Below are 27,872 nucleotides of genomic sequence, written 5' to 3'. Positions count from 1 at the left end.
TAGGTTAGAACCAGGCTCTGTTACAAGTCTTTCTCACGCATCAACTCCCGTCCTTCCCAGAACAGTTTCCTGAGCCTTGTCTAACACTGCCTGATGAGTAGACAGCACAGACCCTCACATTATTCTCTGCCCTTATTTGTTCAGCAAATTAGGGCATTCCTGGGGACAACCCACGGCCAGCACAGAGGTGGCTGTGGTCTAGCTGTAATTGGGAAAGAGGCCCTGGCTAAGAAGCATTCCTCACTGACTCTGTAGCAGAAAGTCTTGACGGGCCACCTGTATGCAAGGAGAGCTTCTGAAGTGTTTCAGGTGAAGAGTAACTAAGGGCAGGAGATCTCTCTCTCTCTCTCTCTCTCTCTCTCTCTCTCTCTCTCTCTCTCTCTCTCTCTCTCTCCCTCTCTCTCATAAACACACACACACACACACACACACACACACACACACACATATATATATATATATATATATATACACACAACATCAAAAAGAAATGAGACATTAAATGAGACAATCTAGCTGACTCCCCGTGCAGATATGCAGAAGTGAGCTCTTCATTTGTACAGAGGTCCAAGTTTACCTGTAGGGAGAGTGCACCTTGCTTCTACTTCCTACTGCCGCTCTCCAGATCCCAAACTATAAAGCCCTAGTGCACATGCCTCTGCCTCCTCTTCCTGAATCAGTTCTTCCTTCTCTTCTGCAAGCAGACCAATGATGGCAGCTCAGAAAATGTCAAGGAGCCACATCCTCTCATAAGCCACCAGGATATATAATAACAGTCACCATGAAGTCCTCAAAAGGGCAGGATGAGCTCTGGGCAGTCCAAGAGCTGTCAAAAGGCAAGCATCACTATGTGACATTGGCTCTAACCTTATTAAGAGGTTCCTTGGCCATGTGACCATAGAAGTCAAGGTCCCATGGAAATGTTATCAGAGCCACGTGTGGACCTTGGATTTGAACCCTCGGGCCAGAGGGTCACAGGGCCAGTGAAAGATGTGATGAGAAACTTTCTACCAACTAGCCACAAGAAGTCAGACACCTACGCTGGTTATCCCATGAGCTTTTTCTCTGCATTACTAAAACAAGATGCTCTGGCATTCCCTACTGTTAGGACCAGCATAGAGAAATAGTTTTGGCTGGAATAATCAGATGTATCTGTTGGCCACTTTTCAAGCAGTTTGTCTGGGAGCTGCATACATCGAACTTGCCCTGCCTTGTGTTGTCTGAGAGCCCTGCACTGCAGCCTGGTGCACTGGAATTTGTTCATGGCTAGTAGCAAAAGATGCTGATATACTGTCATTGTCATTTGATGTTTTCTAAATAAGATATGAAAGGCAGATTGGAACAGGTAGAGATTCAAGCTTCTATTTTGTGCCTGTTTCTATGGTTCTACTTTCTCAGTTACCAAACTTCATCCCTGCAAAGACAGTGCCATTCACAACATTTTACAAGTGAGAAAAATAACATTCAGGGGATATTAAAAGGCTGGCAGGTAGCAAAACTAATATTTGACTTGGTCTGAATGATTCTAAAATTCTATTGTGTTGTTGATGTTGTTGTGCCATGCTGTCTGTTGTTGTGAAGATACACCATGACTACAACAATTCTTATAAAGGAAAATACTTAACTGGGGCTGGCTTACAGTTCAAAGGTCTTGTCCATTATTGTAATAGTGGGAAGCATGGTGGCATGCAGACAGACATAGTACTGAAGACATAGCTGAGAGTTCTACATCTGGATTCATAGGCAGCTAGAAGAGGCTGCCACACTGAGCATGGCTTGAGCATATGAGACCTGAAAGCCCCCTCCTTGTCAATGACACACTTCCTCCAACAAGGCCACACCTCCTAAATAATGTCACACCCTATGAACCTATGAGAGCCGTTTTCTTCTAAATTGCATGCATGGCACATGCTTAACAGAGTAGCTGGGGGCTCCTTTTTTATCTGTGTAAGTTTAACCTGCCTCATCTGCTCAAATGTGCTCATAGAGGATATGGGAATTAGATTGATCCGTCTCATGGAAAACCATAGGGGAAATATAACGAAAAGCACCTTGAAAAGAAAAGATGTGTGGTTGGTACTATACTTCACTAGTCTGGAACAAATTAGCTTTGAAAACCCTCAGTCCTAAAATGTTTTGATTAGAAGTTGATATGTTTTCCACATTTCTGTTATTATAAGCTCTTCTGACAGAGGTGCAGAGCAGACAATTTGACAAACGATCATTACCAACTTGTGGAATAAACTCTTTTATTAAACTAAATCAAAGATGACAAAAAGTTACTTGGAATTTTCACATGAATACCTACCTGTCACTTAGGCAGATATACAGAGCTACCAGCAGTAACAGCACGTTATTTAAAGTATAAGGATGTATAATGACTAGGACAGGCTCAGATCTACTACCTACCAATTTAAGTGAATGGCTTTCCAAATGCATCACCCTGCAGTAAAGGCTTCTGCGTTCTATCAGGGCTGCCTTCCTTATGCTCTTGTTCCACATTTGGTCTCCTTTATGTTCCTAGAATGCAGACAATAAAAAGAATAAACAAGTTATTTGTACAATTAGACTTAATTTTACACAAGAATTTCACAGAGCTAGACACACTGGAATATGCCTATAATCTCAGCACTCCAGAGGCTGGAGGATTCTGAGTTTGAGGTTTAGCAGAGCTGAACCTCTGTCAGTGTCTCTGTAAGGGACTGCACCAAGGGAGGGCCTGTAGAAGAATAAATGTATTAATTCACGAAAGGGATAATTACTCTTCTCTTTAGTATTTCTTTAGGTAGTCAGGTTTCCTGTTAGGTGGATTCCTGGCCATATGATTGACAAGCCTAGCTAGATCAACTCTTGAGAGAGAAAACAACAATATATAATTTTTTTTTAATGTTTGCAGTAGATCAGAATGGTATGTCTCCTCCACCCAAGACCATTAGTAGACTCCATTCTTTTGACCAAAAAGAAACAGCTTTCCCTTAAAGGGCCTCAACAGAACCCTAGTATCTACTCTCTAGGGCCACCAAAACTATTGTAACCCCTTGAAATTTGAGATCATAATAACATATTTAAAATGGGCTGAAGTTGGGGAATATATACAACCTATTTTCAACACTAAAACCGGATATCAATTACAAGGCTATTCTCCTTGAGGCATTAATGGGGTTTCAGTGACACCCTCATATAAAGGCATGGGTGCACATTTAGAAGAGATAATAAGAAATAAGAACTCAGTCTTGGAATCTCTGGCCTCTGGCCTAGACAGAAACAACAATGCTTTCTCCTTTGGGACAAGGACAAGAACTAGAACTGTTCACTTTCTGATGAAACCTATCTAACTTATTTCCATCTCCTGGTGTCACCAGCCTCCCACAGACTCCAAGAGCTGAGGGACCCTACCATTAGGGAATATGGGTGACATCTCAATCTGGTTTCTTCCTCCTGTGTGGGGTTTTTGAGTGTGGCAGTTCAGATATGCTATTGTTTCCTTAAAGTAAGATGGTGGCCCTGACTAATATCCAATATATATAAAGAACTCAAGAAGGTGGACTCCAGAAAGTCAAATAACCCCATTAGAAATGGGGCTCAGAGCTAAACAAAGAATTCTCACCTGAGGAATACCGAATGGCTGAGAAGCACCTGAAAAAATGTTCAGCATCCTTAATCATCAGGGAAATGCAAATCAAAACAACCCTGAGATTCCACCTCACTCCAGTCAGAGTAGCTAAGATCAAAAATTCAGGTGACAGCAGATGCTGGCGAGGATGTGGAGAAAGAGGAACACTCCTCAATTGTTGGTGGAATTGCAAGCTTGTACAACCACTCTGGAAATCAGTCTGGTGGTTCCTCAGAAAATTGGACATAATACTACCAGAGGATCCCGCAATACCTCTCCTGGGCATATATCCAGAAGATGCTCCAACTGGTAAGAAGGACACATGCTCAACTATGTTCATAGCAGCCTTATTTGTAATAGCCAAAAGCTGGAAAGAACCCAGATGCCCTTCAACAGAGGAATGGATACAGAAAATGTGGTACATTTATACAGTGGAGTACTACTCAGCTATTAAAAAGAATGAATTTCTAGGCAAATGGATGGACCTGGAGGGCACCATCCTGAGTGAGGTAACCCAATCACAAAAGAATTCACATGATATGTGCTCACTGTTAGCCCAGAAACTTAGAATAGCCAAGATATAAGATACAATTTGCAAAACACATGAAACTGAAGAAGAACGAAGACCAAAGTGTGGACACTTTGCCCCTTCTTAGAATTGGAAACAATCACCCATGGAAGGAGTTACAGAGACAAAATTTGGAGCTGAGACAAAAGGATGGACCATCTAGAGACTGCCATATCCAGGGTTCCATCCCATTATCAGCCTCCAAATGCTGACACCATTGCATACACTAGCAAGATTTTGCTGAAAGGACCCTGATAGAGCTGTCTCTTGTAAGACTATGCCGGGGCCTAGCAAACACAAAAGTGGATGCTCACAGTCAGCTATTGGATGGATCACAGGGCCCCCAATGGAGGAGCTAGGGAAAGTACCCAAGGAGCTAAAGGGGTCTTCAACCTTATAGGTGGAACAACAATATGAACTAACCATTACCCCTCCCCACCCCTGAGCTTGTGTCTCTAGCTGCATATGTATCAGAAGATGGCCTAGTCAACCATCAGTGGAAAAAGAGGCCCATTGGTCTTGCAAACTCTATACGCCTCAGTACAGGGGAACACCAGGGCCAAAAAGTGGGAGTGGTTGTGTAGGGGAGTGGGTGGGGGGGTATGGGGGACTTTTGGGATAGCAATGGAAACGTAAATGAAGAAAATACCTAATTAAAATAAAATTATATATATATATTATAAAAAAAAAAAAGATGGTGGCCCTGGAATGATATCTCTTCAGTATATGATTAAATGAATTCTATGGAAAAATCTGACTTACAAGATGAATGACCCAAGCTACCTACTTTTGAGGCTTGGCTCAATATATAGAATAAAGTCTGGACTTGTTTAATAAACCAGTCAGGGTGTGTGTGTGTGTGTCTGTGTCTGTGTCTGTGTCTGTGTCTTTGTGTGCTTATGTATATGTCTGTGTGTGTTTACTAGTAACCAGAGATTTTTGCATTTAAGAGATTCTTGGATTGGGTCATATATTACTGCACAGAATTTTTTGAATATTTTCTATTCAAGAGAAAATGGGATTGAAAACAGATACTTCAGCCCTTCTTAGAAGATGAACAAAATACCCATGGAAGGAGTTACAGAAACAAAGTGTGAAGCAGAGACTGAAGGAAAGGCAATCCAGAGACTGCCCCACCTGGGGATCCGTCCCATAGACAGCCACCAAAGCCAGACTACTGTGCATGCCAACAAGAGCTTGCTGTCTCCTGAGAGGCTCTACCAGTACCTGACAAATACAGAAATGGATGTTCACAACCATCCATTGGATGAAGCACAGGGTCCCCAGTTAAGGAGCTAGAGGAAGTACCCAAGGAGCTGAAGGGGTTTGCAGCCCTATAGGAGGAACATCAATATGAACTAACCAATACCCCCTAGGGTCCCTGAGACTAAACCACCAAACAAAGAAAACACAAGGTGGGAGTCATGGCTCTAGCTGCATAAGTAGCAGAGGATGGCCTAGTCGGACATCAATGGGAGGAGAGGCCCTGGGTTCTTGCCCCAGTATAGGTGAATGTCAGAGTCAGGAAGCAGGAGTGGGTGGGTTGGTGAGCAAGGGGAAGGGGGAATGGATAGGGGGTTTTCAGAGGGGAAACTAGTAAAGGGGATAACATTTGAAATGTAAATAAAGAAAATATCTAATAAAAAATACAAAAAAAAAATCTTAAAGGACTCTTCATGGCATTTTTTACCAACTCCCTGCACATTGTCATTGGGATTTAAGAGCTCTATAAAAGAAAAAAAAAAGGTTCTTAAATCTTGTATCTTTATTTTGTTCTTATCAAGTAGACTTTTTCATTAAGTTAGGAAGTATTTGTGGGGAAAAGCAGGATTCCTCCTACACATGTAAGAGTACATGTAGAAATACATATTTATAGGCAGTTTGTTGCTAAAAAATATTTTCATCTCTACAATATCCACACCTACAGAAAGCAGTTTTGTTTCCTGGGTAAAGAACTGAGTGCCTGGAGGCCCACTGTCCCTAACCAGTTCACTGATTTCTAGATTGATCAACACACTCCAAGGGAGATCAGTGGAGAACTGGATTCCCATTTTGGCTTTGTTGGTATCTGCTATCATCTTCCTAGGATTTGTTTACAGATATGACACGTTCCCCCTCTGAGGTCTGGGCTGGAACCTTGCTCAGCATGCTGTGTGACATGTAAGCTTCAGCAGCGGCATATCTTGAAAGATTTCATAAAATGATTTCAAAATGCCATGTTATCACACTGTACAATGGTAGTAATGAACTAAAAGACCAAATCAAAAGCCTTTGTTGGACAGTGGGATGAATGCATTAAGAACCTTTTTAAAGGTGCTCACCCTTCAAAAGCAGTTACACTTCTATGGATTTGTCTGAAGAAGAATACTATTAGTGTCAGCCACTAATTTGCCTTTCTTATATAGAAGATTACAAAGCATCTTCATAGTATTATTTTCTTCTCTTTGTATTATATGCATCTTCACATAAACATATATATGTATGTATATACATATACATTTATATATGGTTACTTATATAGAGTACATTGAAAATGCATATTGAACTCTTATTTATCCATAGGGAATGATTTTTTTAAAGATTTTACATTCAAGTTCTGTTTGGTTAGGTTTGGTTTGGGTTGGGTTGAGTTGGGTTGGGTTGGGTATTTTGAGACAGGGTCTCTCTATGTAGTCTTGGCTATCCTGGATTTTGTTATATAGACCAAGCTGACCTTGAATTCACAGAGATAGATCTGCCTGCCTCTGCCTCTGCCTCTGCCTCTGCCTCTGCCTCTGCCTCTGCCTCTGCCTCTGCCTCTGCCTCTGCCTCTGCCTCTGCCTCTGCCTCTGCCTCTGCCTCTGCCTCTGCCTCTGCCTCTGCCTCTGCCTCTGCCTCTGCCTCTGCCTCTGCCTCTGCCTCCCAAGAGTCAAGTTCTTTATAGTAACAAATTCTATTTTATATGTAAGTAGTACTTCCATTTAATGATTTAAATGGTTTTTACTTTGTAAACAACAGAAATTTATTTTTCATAGTACCATAGTCTCAAGTCAAATATCAAGGGAGCAACATTCAGCCTCTGATTGGTGTCTAGTTCATACACAGGCAAGAAAGCTCTGTGGAATCTTTTGATAGAGCACATTTTTGCTAACATAAATTTTCTAAATATTCCATAATCACTATAAAACAAATCCTCATAAAATTTTTTGAAATTGAAATCATACTAAGCATATTTTTCATGAATGACTTTAACTTAAAACAAGCACCAAAGACTCTGAATAGTTCTAATATATTGTAATGAGTCAGCATACTTCTAAATGCCAAATGGGCAAAGAGGCTGTCAGAAGGGACCTGAAGCATTTTAAATGGAATGAAAATAAAATCATTGAAATCTGTGGGATGTGCCAAAGCCATCCCTCTTAGGCACTCATTTGTATAAAATACTTATATTTGGAAACCTTAGATGTCTCAATGGTCTAGGTTTCTAAATTAAGAAAGTTTGAAAAAAGAGAAAAGGAAGAAAACCCAAAATCAAGCAGAAAACAAGTAATAATAAATATCAAGTTGGACCAGGCATGGTAGAACAGCCTGTAATTCCAACTTCCAGGAAGCAGAGGCCAAAGAACCAGAAATTCAAGACCAACCTTCATTATACAGTGAGAAATTGTTTCAAAACCAACCAAATCAATGAACAATTTTTTAGGAGGAAGAGACAGAGAGAGCAAGAGAGAGAGAGACAGAGACAGAGAGAGAGGAAAAAAGAGAGACAGAGGGAGAAAAAGAGAGAGAAAGAGAGAGACTGAAACAATATAAAAGTAGAGGAAAATCAATGAAACAAAAAACTGATTCTCTGAAAAGATAAAACTAAAAAACAAGTCACCAAATGTACAAAACAAATGAACCAAAATAAAAGTTAAGGCAAAAATTACCAATATCACAATAGCCCCTTAATACTATCTAACTACATAGATAAAATGGACAAATAATAAGAATGGCATAAACTACAGCTTCAAAACTAGTGGTTTGAAATTCCATGGGTTCACATAACTCAATGCAGGATTGTGTAACTAAGTGCAGGAAAATGATTGGAAAAATTGCTATATGTTAACTTGAATTTCAGATTAAGATATCATTAAATAAATTTTGACTTGGGTTTAGCCAGAATTTCCAACAATTCCTGAAATATCTCTAAGCATACTCTTGCTATATTATATTACATATTTATGTGATTCATAGTCTCTGCAGTAAGCATTATAAAAATCAATGTTTACATTATGAACTAACCAGTACCCCGGAGCTCTTGACTCTAGCTGCATATGTATCAAAAGATGGCCTAGTCGGCCATCACTGGAAAGAGAGGCCCATTGGACACGCAAACTTTATATGCCCCAGTACAGGGGAACGCCAGGGCCAAAAAGGGGGAGTGGGTGGGTAGGGGAGTGGGGGTGGGTGGGTATAGGGGACTTTTGGTATAGCATTGGAAATGTAAATGAGCTAAATACCTAATAAAAAATGGAAAAAAAATCAATGTTTATCATCTTTGAACAAACATTGAAGATGCTCTCTATCCTATAGCATTGAATACAAAGCCATGATGTAATCCCTTATGTAAAACTCATTAGCATAGCTTACTAGTATGAAAATGAAAATTTACTTCCATCTTTAACAAATGATAAAATTATATGTATTCCAAAGAATTGTTTTAAAATTAATTTGCTTATGATGCATTCTCAGTGAGGTTTTATTTACATATATATATTTTATATACCTATACACCTAGGCCATGCAAAACATCCTCAGACAAAATGGAAAATGTTTAAAAGGCTAGACAAACCACCAAGATAAAGAAAGAGGAAGTAGAAATGTACTGCCTTATGTATATTAAAATCATTTAAAACTCACTAGGTCTAGATGATTTCAATCATAAAATGCACCTGTCATTTAAGGAATTAGTAATACCAACTCTGCACAATGTCTTCAAAAAATTAGAAGTAGAGAGAGTAACACCGGGCGCTTTCTATGAAGCCAATACTACTCTGCAATCTAAATAAAAAACATAACAAGAAAACAGCAAACCATCAGTCTTCATTTGGGGACCAGAAATTAAAAATCATCTGGGACTCTGTGACAAGAAATATATCACAAATGTTAAAGTAATAAGTGCCCTGGTTAGGGTTTCCATCACTGTGAAGAGATACCATGACCACAGGACAACATTTAATTGGGACTGACAATTAACTTGTTCAGAGGTTTAGTCCGGTATTGTCATGGCAGAAAGCATGATAGCACACAGGCAGACATGGTGCTGGAGAGGTAGTAAGAGTTCTACATCTGGATCTATAGGCAGCAGGAAGAGACAGAGACACATTAGTCCTAGATTGAGTTTATAAGACCTCAAATCCCACTCCCACCCCCAGTGACACATATTTCCTCCAACAAAGCCACATCTCCTGATAGTGCCACTCCCTATGAGCCTATGGAGGCCATTTTTATTCAAACCACCACAATAATTAAAGGTTTAAAGCTTTCATTGTACCTTGAGAAGAAGATCAAGGGTTAGGTAAAGATGTCGCTAGCATTATTTCTGTTCTTATTATATAAAGGTCTAAAGCAATGAAAGAAAGGAAAAGAAGACCATAAAATATCATTTTAGCTTGCTTCCCACCTCTACCAAATATCTGAGGTGATTGACTAACTTATAATGAGAAAAGGTTGACCTGGGGAGATAGCTCAGTCAGTAAAATTCATGCCTTATGAACATGAAGGGCTGAGTCCAGTCCCTAGAATCCATGGTTTTTGTCTTTTGGTTTTTTTCTTAACTAAGTATTGCATGGTGAGCATGTGTTTATTCACAAATGAGAAAAATGAAATATCCACTGATAAGAGAATAGATAATGAGCTGTGAGATATTCCTAAGATGAAAATGAGCTCAGGGAAACTACACAAAATATTCACATGAATCTCACCAAAATCACATAGAATGAAGGAAGCAAGACACTCAAGGCATACAGTACAAACCCATTTGTGCAAAGTTCAAGAAACACTTCAGTAGTCAGCAGGTTCATCTATGCACACTCTAGTAGCCACACTCTGAGAAACCAAGGGTGCTTCTCAGCGGCATCCAGAAGCCCTGTCATGTCTGTCACATAAACAAATCCCTTGGTTTCCCTCAGAGGTGACTGGAAAGCTGCTGCTTTCTTGGCTTTCACATCTTTAGTTGCTCACCTTTCTATGATACACGCTTCAGATTAAACTTGAAGGGTTGAGCTGTATGAGACTATTTTATTTCTGGCTTGACTTAGCCCAGATATCAAGTGAAGTAAGTTTAAGGTTCTTGGGAAAAGAGTAGCATCTCACCTGTACTCAGGCTCCAGCCCATTTTCTGCCAAGCTCTACTTCAACTGTGTATTCATGGAAAGTTTTACCCAAACAAAAATGTGACTTGAAAGCACTCATTGGCTCACTTTAACTGTTTTCAGAGAAATATAATTACTTGACGATGGAGTTGTGTGCCAAAACAAAGGGGTGCATTTATTATTTCTTTTTAGCAGTCTGCTCTATGAGAATTGCAACAGGCTCTCATATTCATTGTTGAAAGGCCAATTAGTCAGATAGCTTTTGGAATAGTGAAACATGTAAGAATTTTTTTTTGCTATGTTTAAATTTCTTAAGTAGGTAGGCACCAAAATTTATATAATGCAGTATATGTGAGGGGTTTATCTGAAAGCATTAATTCAGCTAACCCCATCACTTCCTAGCCCACTGGCTCCACCTTGAGGTGGCGGCTCACACAGGTAAGTGAGGGCACTTTGGGCAATGTGGATCTTGTTGGTGCAGCTATCTGTCCAGTATGAGCAAACAGAAACTATTTCTCACAAGGATTTGTTGATAAAGGAGGTCCTGGATTTGACTCCTAACAGAGAAAGGGGAGGGAGAGGAAGAGGGAGAGAGGAAGTGAATTAATTGCTCAGAGTAGACAGCTATAACATAAGGTAAATTATTTAGAGGCAAACCTTGTTATAGTGGTAGAAAACTAATAAGATTATGCATACACGGTCAACAATTCACGTAAGTGGTCAAATGGCTATAATTAATATTATGTTTACTCAGCCAAAGTGTTTCTATGTTTATTTCCGAAACATCTAAAACATAAATTCTTTTCCCCTCCCACCCTTCCCTGTATCTCCCGATTTGTTAAGTTGTCCTTTTCCTTCCCACTCCTGTCTTCCTCATTTTCTCTCCATCCCTTCCTCCTCTTCTTCAGTCCTTTATACATTCCCTCTCTCCCTTCCTTCCTCACACACTCCTTTTGTTGCTTAAGTTCTTTTATAGAACGTATATTGATTCCTTACTGCAAGCCAGACACTGTGCTACCCTCATTTACACTAACAAATAAGAGGTCATTGCTTTTTGGTGGGTCACAGTTAAAGGACACCAAAGGCATGAAAGTAAATGTAAAACCAAAAAAGGAATAGTTTAAGCTAATATGATTTTCTGACACGTTTGCTCCATGTGCCTTCAATTCTCAGCTCCAAGTGTCCCGATTGGATCTCTGTCCCCATCTCACTAGAGGGACTGTTCTTTCTGTTTATTGACTAACTGTATCACAGAATTTGAATATTAGCACCATGAAAATATGAACGTCTCTCTTTTCTGATTTTATATTCCAGCACACAGTAGGTAACTGATACTTGTTGCCAAGTAATTTACCCACTGAAAGTATCTGCCAGTGCTAACAGGGAGGACGTCTTATTCCTCCCAAGGATGCTAGCTTGGTCAGATGTCAATGTAAGTGTATGCTTTGGGTTTGTGATAGAACAGCTTATGATTAAAACAGAAAGTATGTAAGGATATTTTAGAAAAAGAAAAATCAGGTGTAAAAAGATTAGATGTGTAGCACAGAAAAAATGTGGAATTCCCCACATCTTAGACTGGGATGAATTGGTTAGACATATGCTGAGTAGCCGTGGAACAATCTTAGGCAAAACAGTGATGTGGTCAGTGTTCGGTTTTTATTTTTACGAGGGTCATCTGTTGATGTGATGGAAAAATGGCTCCTATGGTGGGAATGGGGTGACAATTTCAGGACAGGATTTTTGTCCTTGCTGGTGCCTTGTTGTTTTAGCTGTGCCTTGTTCCTAAGAATGGATGAGCGCTGGAACAGCTTAGCCCTCCTCTGGGAGAAGATTGTCATTCTACATTCTTACCCGCGTTCACAACCGGCCAGGAAAGATGCAACAAACCAGAATCTTCTGCGGCAAAGCTTTATTGCTTACTCAGGAGCAAGAGAGGAAGAGCGCGGCAGAGAGAGGCAGAGAGGAAGAGAGAGAGAGACGCAGAGAGACGCAGAAAGAGAGGCAGAGAGAGGGGCAGAGAGGGAGAGAGGCAGAGGAAGAGAGCAGAGGAAAAGACGAAGAGAAAGAGACGAAGAGACGAAGAGAAGGAGTGCCAGAACCCCGTCCCTTTTAAGGAGAATTATCCTCCGCCTAGGACGTGTCACTCCCTGATTGGCTGCAGCCCATCGGCCCAGTTGTCATCACGAGAAAGGCAGAGCACATGGCGGGAAAACTGCCCCTGCACATGTGCAGATTATTTACTACTTAGAACACAGCTGTCAGCGCCATCTTGTAATGGCAAATGTGAGTGCGGCTCCCCACACTACATGGGCATTACATGGTATCACATGGGCAAACACATAAGTAACCTTGTGGCTATGAGTTAAAGGGTGGAGGAAGAGACCCAAGAGAAAAGTAGGAGGCATCTTTGAAGGAGTGGGTGAGTGGGTTAGGGTGATGGAAAGAAGTAAATAATGGAGGGAGATTATGTAATTTGATTGGAGAATGATATTGTTAGCTGAGGTCAACAGAAGCCAGCACTTTAATGACCAGCAGCAGAAAATAATTTCAATTTGAAAAATGCTGAGTTTGAAGTCTGTATAGGATATTTGTGTAGGAAATGATGGGGCCAGGGAGAAGCTAAGGCTCTCCTCAGTCATTTACATGTATTATGCTTATAAAGAGCTCGTTACTGCAGTTGTAATGGCAACTTAAACATCATCTCAGCCAACTTCCCTATGCATGGCTTCTTTCTCTGATGTTGTTATGGAGTTCATGGCCTCTGGGGAAAGATCACTGGCTCAATCTGGATTAGAATTAGTTAAGTTTATTAGAGCTGGTAGCAGGATAACAATCACGGAGCCAGATTAGAGATTGTCATATGAAGGGGGTTGAAGGAAGGGCTTTTAAAGGTAAAAACCACAAAGAACTTGAGTATTTATACAAACAAGCCAAGGCTGTTCTGCTCTGCCAAGATCAGGTACTCAGGGTGACTTCCAAATAGTTCTTGAATGTCTGAATATAACGAATAGATAACTATGGCTGTACACTTTGGGTTGGGAGGGTCACTGAGTCAAGGGTACTGGAATTTATCTTCCAGGGACTGGAGTCAGAGACATATGCCCAGTTGGTACCAAGATGAATGTCGATCATAAAGTGAAGTTTCTTTAGCCATCACAGGACTAAGCCTCATATTGTTATAGCATGATTAATAGGGTTATAGACTTTATTGTTGTGCTAAAACTTGCTAAATATACTAATACATAACATATTCATGTTTTAGTTGCATGGTTAGGAAGTAAGTTTTCCAGTTCTCCTTTAAACATTTTTTAAGTATGCCATCTGCAGCCTTTATTATAGTAACTGCAGTTCATTGTTCTTTAGCTCACCAGTCGCTGGCTTTAATGCTGTGTATTAACTTATCATTAAACAAACCACAAAAATTAAACAAAGCATTGAATGTTGAAAATTAAATACTAAAGTAATTTGTTCAGCTCAAACTTTATTGTACTTTATTTCCTCATTGTCTCCTATGAATAACCAACGGCTTTCCTGCATCGATCCCATCAGTTATAAGTCCATTAGTTACTAAAGGAAATAGTTTTATTATTTTTTATAATGATAGATTTATTATAAAAGAAAAACAGTGTGGTGTAATTACAAGGTGTTTTCATTTTTATTTTTAAAGTAATATTTTTATTCTTTAAGAATTTCATACAATGTATGATCATATATTCATACAATGGTCATATTTAATCCCTCCCCTAAATCTTCCCACACACACCACTACCTTCCTACCAACCCAATATAATGCTTTACTGTTTATTTACTTATTTGTTCACTTATTTTAAAGCCCATAGAGTCCAATCTGTGCTGCTCAAATACTCTAGAACGTGGGAGCCTTCTACTGGAGAAATGTCTACTTACTAGGAATTCCTTAAAGAAAACTAATTCTTCTCCCAAAAGTTGCCAGTATCACTATTTTAATAATGTTCTTCTTGTGTCCAATTAGACTTGTGAAAAACAAGATTATGTTAATCTGTGATGGAAAACAATGGAGAGCCTTTTATCACAACTGCGATCCTACTTGAGTTCCAAGTATTTATTATTTGAACAACTCAATGAGCTAAACAAATTCATCTTATCAAGTTGATAGAACAGCCACACAAGCTGGGCTGCAGTTAGGGGTAGATAACTTGTTACTTGTAGAGAGAATCTTGCTCACCTTGACAATGAACTGCAGTTGAGGTGGTGCCAACTTCGTTATGGAACAAACATGCTCTGGAGATGCAATCACCATTAATCTCGTCTTGATCGTCCTTAAGGGCTTCTTCAATTGAAACTATAAACATACACAGTTGTATTCTGTTATTATCCCTGTCTGAGTAAGCAATATAGAGAACCCACAATCTCATCAAAATAACCCACTATACCCTGTAATTTATAAAGCTGTCTCATAGTGATGCTGTAGTTAAAGATAACATCCATTCGCAAAGCGACAATTTGAGTTGTTTTTCCAAGGCTGTAATACGATGCTCTTAGCTGCAATCAAACCTAATTTATTCCAAGTTCTGCTTTCAAAGGCAATGCAGGGTCCCACATGTCTAAACGCAGTAGTTAGGAACAAAACTAAATCAATGTCCTTTTTGCTCCATCTATCCCTCAGCTTCTCACCATGTCTGTCTCTCTTTTTCACCCACACACCTTTCCTCATTAATGGCCCATCCTTACATTTCTGGTACATTTTGGAAATGCCAAGAAATGTACCCTACTCTATACTAATTAGCTCAGGCTTCAAAGGAAAACTATTAGAATCTTTTCAGCATTTCTCAGGAGACTCTAACATGCACCCAGAACTGAACCACCCCTCTGTTGGAGCAACACATATCAATGGCTCCATAGTCTTCAGTGTGACAATCCACCCTCTAGTGCACAATTTTCACAAGAGGACACAGCCGTTCTGACCTTCATAGAGTATTGAAATTTTCCCCCACAATTAAGGCTTCCCTCAGAAATGGCATTTCAATGCATTAAGTTCCTCTTTCTACAAGTAGAGAAGAGCCACCTCACTACTGGTTAATTGGTTCTTAATAGCTCATACTAAGAGAAAAGAGGATAAATTTCAGAGTGTAGAAAGGCAATACCCACCCAAGTAGAGTCTCCTCTGTCTTGTGGGAGTGTCTCCTTTTTGGCTGGATGATAAAGGAATACAGTGCAGGAAGACTTAATTCTGCTGGCACAGAAGCATGAAGGAGCCAACCAGGATGTAACACCTGCAATTGCAAAGAGCTTATCACACACTTGAGAAGTAAAAATAATGCTCAGAATGAGGAATACATTTCATGTTAGGAACAAGATAGACAAGGGCTACCTACTGGGGAACTACTACACATAATTGCACTGTTTTGGTTATTTTACTTTATAAATAAAATGATAAATGAGACTGGTCTCATATATCCTAGACTGTGTTCTAACTTGCTACATACTTAAAAATGACTTTAAACCTCCTTTAACCCACAGCCTTGTGCATGCTAGTCAAATACTTCACCAAATGAGCTACATCCCATGCCCCAGGTAACATATTTAAACAAGTCCAACTGCTGAGCAAAAATATATTCTCCAATTATACCTCATGTAGTATCTATCCTTGGTACTACTGTGGCTGTAAATGTTGATGCATTTTCACCTATTTAGTTTGAGATGTAGATTTTCAACCAGTGAAATCTTGTATTGTGGAGTGGCAAGATGGCCCGATGAACACCAAGACACTACACCTAACCTCTGGGACCTTCATGGTAGATCCTTTAACATTGTCCTCTCAGCTCCACATATGCACATAGAACACATATATGTGCCCCCTATTGTAAGACTCTGGGGAGCCTTAGCTTACCAGGATCCCCTGAGTGAACCATGTGGAGCCAGAACTGATGCAAAAAGCAAGAGGAATTTATTGTTCCAGTGCACTGCGGTCGTCCCAGACCCGAAGGAGGGGTGGTGACCCTCCGGTGCCCATTCAGCGAGTTTTTATATGGTTTCCAGGGGCAGAATAGAGTATCAGCAACTAGGTACAATATGATTGGTGTAACAGTGTGCCCTTTAAACTGATTGGTCTTTAGGGAATAAGGTGGCAAGGACTTCCCTTGTCTGAAGGTGGCAATGGTCCATCCTGTAGAATGTGTCCCACCCACAGGTCAGTTCCCACACTGTGGTCTGAGGAATGTTAATTAACCTCTCCCTTCTGTAGGGACAAGTGTTTCATGACCTTCCCAAAGTATCTTAGCTGACCTTTTCACTATAATAGCACACACTGCCCCCCCTAAATCAATAGAAAGAAAATATAAAGAAAAAAACGTAATAAAAAGAAATTTTGTATTAACTTGCTATAGGTACCATAACAAAGTATTACAAACTGAATAGCTTACATAAAAGAATTTATTTTCTCTCAGACCTGGAGGCCAGAAATCCAAGATTAAGATGTCAGCAGGGTTGATGTCTCTCCTCTCAGGGTGTTAGTGTCTGTCTTCTCCCTGTCATCTTCACATGGTCTTCTCTCCGTGCCTGCCCTACTCTCTTCTCCTTGACGGTATCGGTTGTAGTGGTTTAAGTTCTATCTTGCTGATGCTCTTCTTTTGACTTAGTGACCTCAATTATTGTCTCAACATGCTCACATTCTGAGACATTGAAGATTATAACTGATGTGAATTAAGAGAGGGAATATAACTCAGTCATTGCAGGGTGGGGTCATGCCAATCTGGAAGAAAGGAGTGAGGAGGTGGTGGAAAGAGAGCACAGTATCTATTACTAGCTGATGACAGATAGTCACTTTCATGAATATTTTGTAATTTCATTATATCGTGGGGTCTACATTTTACAGCCATAGCATTGATCTACGTTATCAACAACCTCCACCCCCAGCCAGAATATGTGAGCCTCTCTGACATGTGGTAGAGGAGACAGAACTCTCCCTTAGGTTTTCGGAGTAATATCAATGCATTTCTAACTGGATTCTCACCTGTCTGCAGCCCATGCCAAAAGCAATCAGAAAGGGGATCTCATGTTAAGCACCCATGTTCTAAGGTGGCAGAGTCTGAAGAGCAGGGAGCTGTTTCCAAAAGGACTGTAGGTTTCTAAAGGCTTTTGGCTATTGGTCCAGCTGGACTAATTTGATTTTTTTTCTCTAAAATCTCCAAGACTGCCCTGAATAGCTGAACTCATGCCTGAAAATAAGATCCTTTAGATGTGTCTATGGATAGCTTATTTGACATAAATAGCTTTAGGAGTTAATTTCAAGATATGGGCCAGGTAAGTAATTGCATTCTTTAGTAACCTTCAGACATCTGTATGCTTCAAATTCTTTGTAGATTTTTTAAAAAGAAATAAGATACTTCTGTAGGAATAAATGCCTGCACTAGGCACCAAGTTTTATTCTAGAAGCTATGGTTATGCCTTATTTCTTAGAACTCTGATTTCTACTAAACTTGACCATCTCAAATACAAGCAAGAACCAGGAATAAAGTTGCTCTGGGCAACAAACCTGAAAGTCACATGTACCGAGGGTCACACGCTTTATGTATTGGAGATCTGCTCAGATACTCTCTTGTGAGCTTATTGACTCTTCCTGCCCATGAATTTCAAATGATTGTAGTGGTCGTCTGATTTCTGAGTTCGATGAGCATCAGATTGTAAGATTTTTTTTAATTTTTTTATATTTTTTATTACGTATTTTCCTCAATTACATTTCCAATGCTATCCCAAAAGTCCCCCATACCTCCCCCCCCCACTCCCCTACCCACCCATTCCCACTTTTTGGCCCTGGCATTCCCCTGTACTGGGGCATATAAAGTTTGTGTGTCCAATGGGGCTCTCTTTCTAATGATGGCTTACTAGGCCATCTTTTGATACATATGCAGCTAGAGTCAAGAGCTCCGGAGTACTGGTTAGTTCATAATGTTGTTGCACCTACAGGGTTGCAGTTCTCTCTAGCTCCTTGATTACTTTCTCTAGCTCCTCCATTGGGGGCCCTGTGATCCATCCGATAGCTGACTGTTAGCATCCACTTTTGTGTTTGCTAGGCTCCGGCCTAGTCTCACAAGAGACAGCTATATCAGGGTCCTTTCAGCAAATGCTTGCTAGTGTATGCAATGGTGTCATCGTTTGGAGGCTAATTATGGGATGGATCCCTGGATATGGCAGTCTCTAGATGGTCCATCCTTTTGTCTCAGCTCCAAACTTTGTCTCTGTAACTCCTTCCATGGGTGATTGTTTCCAATTCTAAGAAGGGGCAAAGTGTCCACACTTTGGTCTTCGTTCTTCTTCAGTTTCATGTGTTTTTCAAATTGTCTCTTATATCTTGGGTATACTAAGTTTCTGGGCTAATATCCACTTATCACTGAGTACATATCATTTGAATTCTTTTGTGATTGTGTTACCTCACTCAGGATGATGCCCTCCAGGTCCAACCATTTGCCTAGGAATTTCATAAATTCATTCTTTTTATTTGTAAGATTTCTATTGGCCAGAATACAGCAGTGAGAAGGGTCACCTGGTTGTTTAGAAGAAAAACATTTCTGAAGACAAGTTTCTAACAAGCAAATGATTGTTTTTTAGCATGGATAAATTTAAACGTTGGTGTATAGTGTTGGTGTCAAGTCTATTCCTGCACACAAAATGTAATTTGTAATGATAACCCTGCGTTATAAAGATTGAAGAACTAGAGACTGACTGTGAATTTATTGCCAAACTTTGTTCAGGATGATAAAGAACTGCCTTGCTTAGGAAATATTTGCATCCCAAATAAAAAGAGGAAAAACTTAAAAACATTAGCATTGAACAGGATGCTTTTCACTTGCAGGAAATTACATGTCATGGGAAAAAATTAAAAACCACTATAATTGTCTATTTCTAGCCAAAAGACATTCTCTGCTGTAAATCATTAAATCCCCTCCAGTCAGCAAAATAAATTTGGAGGTCTGATGTCTGGTGGCCAGGTCCAGTGATGACCCTGCTCTTCCTGTGAGGCTATACCTGACTGCTCTTCCTTTCCCACGTGACCTGGACTTTTCAGTCTGCAGGATGGGTTAGAGTCATCAGCCACTGCCACCAGAGGTTGGGGGCCTTGGATGATTCACGATTCACCATCTTTCTCATGCTCCTAATGCAACCGCTTACCCTTATTCTTAATAAAGACATAACTAGCCCATCTCTCTTACAGAAAGATAAGAAGCTGATTCTTCTCACATAAATTACATATATTAATCCACTTATAGTCCTTTACCCAAATTTCTAGAATATTCAAGTCATGGGGTAATATAAAGTGTAATATAAAGTTTCACTAGATTCAGATGTCCAGTTTAGGCTTAAACTGAAAATGAAAAGTGCTGTTTATGCCAGAAGCCCAAGGGATTCTAGGGCTGGCGGATGAGGAACCCAAGTATCTGCTTATCAACTCTATTGTGAATGACACAAGGAACACTCTCCCTTTCTCAGATCCCAGGGAAGCGGTGAGGCTGCTGGAAGATCATCCTTAGAGGTGAAGGTGCCCTCTAGAAGGGAAAGCTGAACTGTGGTGGTGGTGGTGGTGGTGGTGGTGGTGGTGGTGGTGGTGGTGGTGGTGGTAGTGGTGGTAGTGGTGGTGGTGGTGGTTTTTATTCAAAGATCCATTTACCAAAGAAGAGCCCAGAATAGCTTGTTCTAAGTTCCTAGGGATGGGGACTATGATCATAGAGACTGCTCCTCCTTCTGTGATAGAAACATCCAAGGAGTGAGCTGCTGCTGCTGAACCCCTGTGGGTATGGTATTCCAGAGAGAGGATGCAAGCTACCCTACCACACCTCCTCCAAAGTGAGTGTGGAAGAGTGGTACCTTCCTCGTGGCTCCCCTAAAAGTAAAGAGAAAAATGAAGAGGAAGGGTTACAGAAAGATGTGAAGGGAGAATTTTCTCACTGATGAAGGGACCTAGAAAGAGCAAGGCCTCCAAAAAGCCATGCAGATCTCCAGCAGTATAGACTGTATAAGATGCTGCTGAGCTGAGCCAGGGACAGTGCCCACTGAGAGTTGATCGAAGACTTCTGAGTCAGCCCAGTTCTGAGACTAAGGCTGTTTTATTTTTTTTCCCAATCTGATTTTATATCACTTTAATTACATGCAAGTATTAAGGACAAGTAGTACAATGAGGAGCAAGCAAGGCAATAAATACAAATAGTCAAGGAACAAACAAGACAATAAACAAAGTCCCAAGATCACTCCCAGGATCACTGTTTCTAAGGGCTTATCAGGACGATCAAGATATCTGAGCCTACTTCCCCATCCTAGCCCAAAGTCACTTTCATGCCGGAAGCCGACTTCTTTGTTCCACCCAATGTCAGATTCCTGCCTAAACTTACTTCTTTGTCATGCCCTAATGCAAAACCAATTTCTAACAATAAGAAAAATTCTGGGGAAATCAACATCCCTGACCTCAAGCAGTACTACAGTATGATATTGGTACAGAGACAGACAAATAGATCAAAGGAATAGAATTGAAGACCCAAAACTAAATCCACACACCTATGGAAATTTGATCTTTGACAAAGAAGCCAAAATATACAATGGAAAAAAAGAAAGGATCTTCAATAAATAATGCTGGTCTAGCCGGCAGTCTGTATGTAGAAAAATGAAACTAGATCCATATTTATCACCTTACACAAAGCTCAAGTCCAAGTGGATCAAGGGCCTCAACATAAAACCAGATGCACTGAATCTAATAGAAGAGAAAGTGGGAAAGAGCCTTGAACTCATTGGCATGGTGGGGACATTTCCTAAACAGAACTCCAATGGCTCAGGCTCTAAGATCAAAAATTGATAAATGAGACCTCATGAAACTGAAAAGATCCTGTAAGGGATAAGACAAAGTCAAACAGGACAAACCAGCAACCTACAGAGTAGGGAAAATTTTCACTAACCCCACATCCGATAGAGGGCTAATATCTAAAATATACAAAAAACTCAAGAAACTAACCTCCAAAAAAAAAAAATGACAAAATTTTAAAATGGTGTACAGAGTTAAGTAGAGAGTTCACAACAGAGAAATCTCGAATGGCCAAGAAGCACTTAAAGCAATGTTCAAAGTCCTTAGTAATCAGAGAAATGCAAATCAAAATGACCCTGAGATTCCACCTTACTCCAATCAGAATGGCTAAGATAAAAAAACACAGGTGAGGGCACATGCTTGCAAGGATGTAGAGAAAAAGGAACACTCCTCCTTTGCTAGTGGGATTACAAACTGGTACAATCATTCTGGAAATCAATCTGAAAATCAGAAATAGATCTACCTGAAGACCCAACTATACCACTCTTGGGCATATAGCCAAAAGATGCCCCACCATACCACAGGGACATGTGTTCCACCATGTTCATAGCAGCCTTGTTTGTAGTAGCCAGAAGCTGGAAACAACACAGATATCCCTCAAACAAAGAATGGATGCAGAAAATGTGGTTCATTTACACAGTGGAATATTATTCAGCCATTACGAATGACGAAATCATGAGTTTTGCAGACAAATGGATGGCTAGAAAGTATCTTCCAAAGTATCTGAGTGAGGTAACCCAGACCCAAAAGGACATGCATGGTATGTACTCATTAATAAGTGGATATTAGCCAAAAAGTACAGAATACCTAGGATATAACCCATAAAGCTTAAGTTTAAACACTACTGATTTTCAGTGTTAGAGATGAGGAGATTGAGACACAGTCGGGTTAAGTACCTCTCTACTCTTTACCTGGAGGAGCTGGATTCAAACTCGGGCATGGAGGCTAGCCAGTCAGCCTCAACTCATCCTAACCCTGTTCTGTATCATGGTTATTTAAAATTGCCTTTGTCGATTCCTAATACTGATGAGTTAGTTTACGTCTTTGATTATTAATGATGCCAGACATTTTGTTATTGTATTGATATTGTGTTCCTTTCTAATTAAGTGTTCATTTATAGTGCTTGCTAGTAAAGTTAGTTTGTTGAATAGAGTCTTGCTAAATAGCCAAGACTGGCCTGAAGCTAACCATGTACCCAGGCAATCCTTAAGGCTTAGATTCCTAAATGCTAATATTACAAGCAGTAATCCTTACATTAATTGCCACTAGTCTTTTTCTTTATTATTTATGAGAAGTCTTTTTTATGAGAAGTCTTATTTTTAACATCTCAGCCATTGGATAGAGTATAAATATTTTCCATAATATTCTTTCATTTTGCTTATGTGCCAATGATTTTTTAAAAGTATCAAATAACCCTATAATTCAATTTCCCTCTTTTGTGGCTTTTCAAAGACCATCGATCATTGTTTGTCACCGTCTTACTTTTCTAACAGATTTTCACTTATTGTTTCAGCATCTTAATTAGGACTACTTTCAAACAAGCACCCACACTCAATTTTACACAGAATACTTATATATAAACCACCTAGATTTTCATGGCGAACATCATACTGTGCTTGCTGTATGCATAGCTATGCATTTACTCATACCTTTATCTATCCATTCTCCAGCCTACTCTTGATACGTTCCAACACAAATTACATGCAGCAGCACACCTCCTCTCTAAATGAGCATCGTTGTATTCTACAACTTCTTACTCTAGAAACATCCTTGCACTTAGAGTCATGCATCTCTGCTAGTAAGAGATGAATATCCCGTGGGGAAACTTATTTCTGCACTGTGTGATCCTCTCTAAGTCATAATTAACTGGACCCTAATATCTTCCTACAATGTATGTCAATTTACTAGAGATGAAATAAGCAAATTTTAAGTGTACCTTCAGTAAGCTTTGACAAATACACACTCCTGCACACCTATATAAACCAAAGTTCTCTCACAGAGTACCCTGCCACAACTGACTCTCTAACAACTACACAGAAAACACTGGTCTAGAATTTTGCACATAAGCAATTCACCACCTATAAAATGTCTTCACATCTTGGTAACTGAGGTGCAAATATTGCTCTTTGTAGAAACATATTTTTCAAAGATGTTTGTGTCCTGAGATGCGTTGTAGTACACAGGTGCTGTCTGTCTCCTGGAGAAGCAAAGGGCAGGTGTGCTTACTACCCACCACAAAAGATGCTTCCTCTGGCATCCACTGCAGCTGTGCACAGCAGTCATCGGCCTCTGATGCAGGAGTCCTTGTCCTCTCTCAGCATGCATTAAAGTGTGGTGGGCTCTCAGTTAGCTTACAAGTAGGGACAAGTTAAGGACCCTTTGTGGTTCTTAACATGCAGTCTGTGTTGGTTTTATTATGGGGAAATACCTTACTGTACCACAGTTTATTTCTCTGTTCTACCAGTGAGAAATGTCTGGGCTCTGTCTAGTTTTGTTTTCTTTTCTTTCTGTTCTTGTCTGCTGTTTGCTTTTTGTTTGGGCCACTATGGATAAAATGTCTATAATACTTGTGCAAGATTATTTTTCTTTTTACAGGTATGTTTTCAATTTGGGGGTGAAGGTTATCGTGGGTGGAGTAGAATTGTTATGTTAGAAAATAAACATATGCTAAATTTTTCAGAAATTCAAACCCTTTTCCAAAGAGATTGTCATTTCTCATTCTTACTGTATGAGGGGTCCAGTGGCACAATAACTTTGTCGGTGATTGATGCTGCCTACATTTTTAGCCACTTCCATGAGCATTGTAATAGTATCTGGTTGGGATATGATTCATTTGCGTTCTTCGGGGAACTAACGGCATCAGGAGCACATGTGTGATGGACCATTTACATACTATCAGAGAGGACAGTCTAAGGTGGCCCTAGGTCTGCCTCTACCATATGAAGAAATAGCAGTGCTATATCTGTTCCCTCCCTGCAATGTAACAGCAAGGTGCTTGGAACCAGCATTCAATTTGCCACTCCCTTTAACAGCATTTGGGGGCTTCATGCTATATGATTTAGCAGCAATACTTCCTCTTTTCCTCTCTCCCCTTCCCTGGGCTTATGTCATTCCTACAAAACCTGGAGAGCACATGAGTCTCTGTGTATAGTGCTATTATGGGTTATCTTGGTGTTCTGCACAACCTGCTCTACTCTCTTTCATTGCCCTAGATTATTCTTCCTCATCCTGGATAATCAAAATCAAATATGTGTCTGACTTGATGTCTATGCTCATTCTTCCCACGGCTGGCTTCATAGCTCCAGTTCTTGCTCCAGAGCTTCCCATGTGTTTTTGCCTTTCTACAACTTTCCATACTGAAGCTCCTTGGTAGTCTCTGTCTCTCTGTGGACAGATACAGTGGTCAGTGTCTTTGTAGCCTCTAGAGATCTCTCTTCCACTAAGCTGAATGCCAGGTACATATGGGTCCCTGGACACTTACTGTCTGGAAATAAATGATATACTTCAGCTACTTTGATAGGTGGCTTGCCTGTCTTTTGCTTCCAGAGAAAACACTATCAGTTGAAAAACAAATCAGACATTTTTTTTTTTAGGAGGGGGAACAATCCTGGTTTCATTGTTCCTTTGTCTGTTTTCCATTGCTGTATAACAACAAACACTTATAGTTTCACAATGTGATTGACAGTTTGGATATAGGTTAACTTGGCCCTCAACTGGGGGTTCCTCAGAGCTGAAATGGAAGGGCTCAACAAGCAGTGATATTACTGCAGCTGAGAAGAATTCCCACCTTCAGATGTTGACTGGGTTCTTCTCTTGTGGCTGTGTGACTGGTGCCGTGAGTGCTGGTTGACAAAAAGCTGAAGTCATTATAGCCTCAGTGTTAGATTTCTGAAGAAACCTAGAGACAGAAGGTAGAAAGAGACCAGAGTCTGGCCTTCAACAGATAGGGATTGTCTTGATTTGTATACACAGCAAGGAACAGCCTCTCTCTCACAGGAAACTGAAGGATCTGCCAGGGGAAAAAGCTGGCTGCCACCCTCTGCAGCTGAGGGGCTTGAATGAGGACATTGTTGCAGCTGTAGGATCTCTTAAGAATCTCTCCTTCCTGAAATTGTTAGTCCAAGGTGAGACAGACTATCAGATATTCCTTTCTAGGGTGGTTGAGCAAGGTCACCTATAACCTCATAAGAATCTTGTTTTATAGACTGGGCACTCTATCATTCATTTTCCTCATTCCTAAGATTTAGATAGTGACTGTCTTTACCTCAAAGGCTGTCAAGAGATTAAATGAAGATATTTAAAGAAAGTGGTACATACACCTACAACTGTCTGCCTTGCTGAGTATCCGCTGTTGTTATTTAGCACATGGAGCTGTGGTGTGAGTGGATTGGGGATTATGAACTGAGTCAATATGATATGAATTAGACAATAAAATGTTTTGCATTCACCTATCTTTTTTGTCTTTAAACTTCCAAATTTTCTTGGTTATGGAAGTGGTGGTGGCGGCAGTGGTGAAATATGTGTGTGGTTTAAATGTGTAAATTATATCCAAAAGGGAAGGAAAATAAGTTAAGATCCCCAGGATGGTTCAGCCTCACCACAATGTGATTCCTGTTATTAAATCAGCCCATCATGAAACAGGGAGCACATAAACCGTGCCTGCCCCCCTTTTTTGAGAACTACAGTAAAATCAGTATCATTTCTTGCATTTCATTATTTGGTTATGCTATGCTCAAACCCAGGTCTCCTCTGCCACTGTGATCTTACACACCTTGGTCATGGGACAAGCTTCAAGGCCAGAATGTCTAGTTTTTATAGAGGCATTTCAGGGTCACAGTGGGAAAAGGAAACACAGGCTTGTTCTCTACTTTAAGTAACCCGTGATTGAGAACTAGAATTCTTAGCATCCCACATATCTCCATTTCCTAAACGGCCATCTCTTCTGGTGAAAGAGAAGGTAATGTCTTTGGACAAAGCCATTCCTTAGGAACTATGAAATCACGGTTAATGTAGTCATTGTATGTCAGGCTGACCTAAATGTGCACTCTGCTTGCCTCTCTCCAGTAACTGCACAGCCATCAACATATCTATGACTAATGAATGTGTCTCTAGGTTGTATCAATACTAAGTCCTTCTCCCTAATCCCTTAATTTGTACCATGAATATTTCCATCAATTAATCAAATGTACAATATTATGTGGCTGTGAGAATTTAGTTTTTAATAAAAGCAAACACCTACCAAATGTTCAGTGTCCATAAGCAGCTTTTTTTTTTTAATGAAAAGACCCTCTGGGCCAAATAAACCACATGTATGGCTTGTGCCATGGTTGGGAACTGCTCATTTTCAGTCTCTCAATCAAGGCTTTCCATGGTGGCACAGGGTATTCCTTACCCTCTTCTCACAGGCATAGCACTGATGTCATTCTTTGTGAGAGTCCCTCATGATGTCACCAGCAGACCAATTTGTAGAGAACTTCAAATTCCATTTATATTTACCTATGGTGGATTCCATTGCTAGATTTCATGGAACTGGGATTGACACTTCTCCCAGATGAGTCACTGAAACCTGAGACCACTGAGCAATTGTATAGAGGTTTTAGGTATGCAACTTCTTTCTGGCTCACATTCCCTGCAATGTGAAGACAAGTCATTTATTCAGCACTTTCCATTATTGCACACAGAAGTTGTTGGGCCCAGCATCCTTTGATAACAAGAATAAGCAATTAGGAGACTCCCTGGAGTATTCTTCTAGATAAAGTCAATATTTTGATTGTCTGGCGTCCCTCTGAACAACACAAACTCTTTTTTTTTTCCATTTTTTATTAGGTATTTAGCTCATTTACATTTCCAATGCTATACCAAAAGTCCCCCATATCCACCCACCCCCACTCCCCTGCCCACCCACTCCCCCTTTTTGGCCCTGGTGTTCCCCTGTACTGGGGCATATAAAGTTTGCGTGTCCAATGGGCCTCTCTTTCCAGTGATGGCCGACTAGGCCATCTTTTGATACAGATGCACCTAGAGTCAAGAGCTCCGGGGTACTGGTTAGTTCATAATGTTGTTCCACCTATAGGGTTGCAGATCCCTTTAGCTCCTTGGCTACTTTCTCTAGCTCCTCCATTGGGAGCCCTATGATCCATCCATTAGCTGACTGTGAGCATCCACTTCTGCAACACAAACTCTTGACTCTAGAATTGAATCGCTGATCAAAAGCCAGATAAAAATATTAATTCTATAATTAAAGCACATTTAGTGTTTGGTTTTACTGAAAGACAAATTGCCCACACTTTTCTTGTGTCTTTGGTTCCTGCTGAGGGGACTGTATAACTTCCATAGTAATAGGGTATAGTCTACCTGTTGAATAGTAACACTGTGGGTTGAGTAGGGTCTGGGACAGGAGTAAATGACACATTTAACAGAACTGACTGCTGAATCTCCTAAGTGATGGCAGTAGTTGCCAAGGGCTGATCAGAGTTAAGGAGGACCACCAAGGAGGTCAACACAGGAGCTGTCTCTACCCTTAGACGAGAG

General features: G+C 40.3%; 1 protein-coding gene and 1 long non-coding RNA gene across 2 annotated transcripts in view; one reads left to right on the top strand and one right to left on the bottom strand.

Moving 5' to 3' along the window:
* Slc35f4 (solute carrier family 35, member F4) overlaps nt 1-27,872 on the top strand; it is a 227,319-nt gene that overhangs the window by 122,218 nt on the left and 77,229 nt on the right. The gene's annotated exons all lie outside the window — the stretch shown is intronic.
* Nucleotides 14,684-17,495, bottom strand: Gm52146. Its single transcript, XR_003951216.1, has 3 exons — nt 16,944-17,495; nt 15,644-15,768; nt 14,684-14,837 (listed from the first exon to the last, which is right to left on the bottom strand). It is a non-coding gene; the product is annotated as a predicted gene, 52146 (long non-coding RNA).

Source organism: Mus musculus, chromosome 14 (genome assembly GCF_000001635.26).
Source record: "Mus musculus strain C57BL/6J chromosome 14, GRCm38.p6 C57BL/6J".
NCBI lineage: Eukaryota > Metazoa > Chordata > Mammalia > Rodentia > Muridae > Mus > Mus musculus.
The sequence above is the reverse complement of the archived record's forward strand: the minus strand, read 5'-3'. Positions and strand labels throughout refer to the sequence as shown.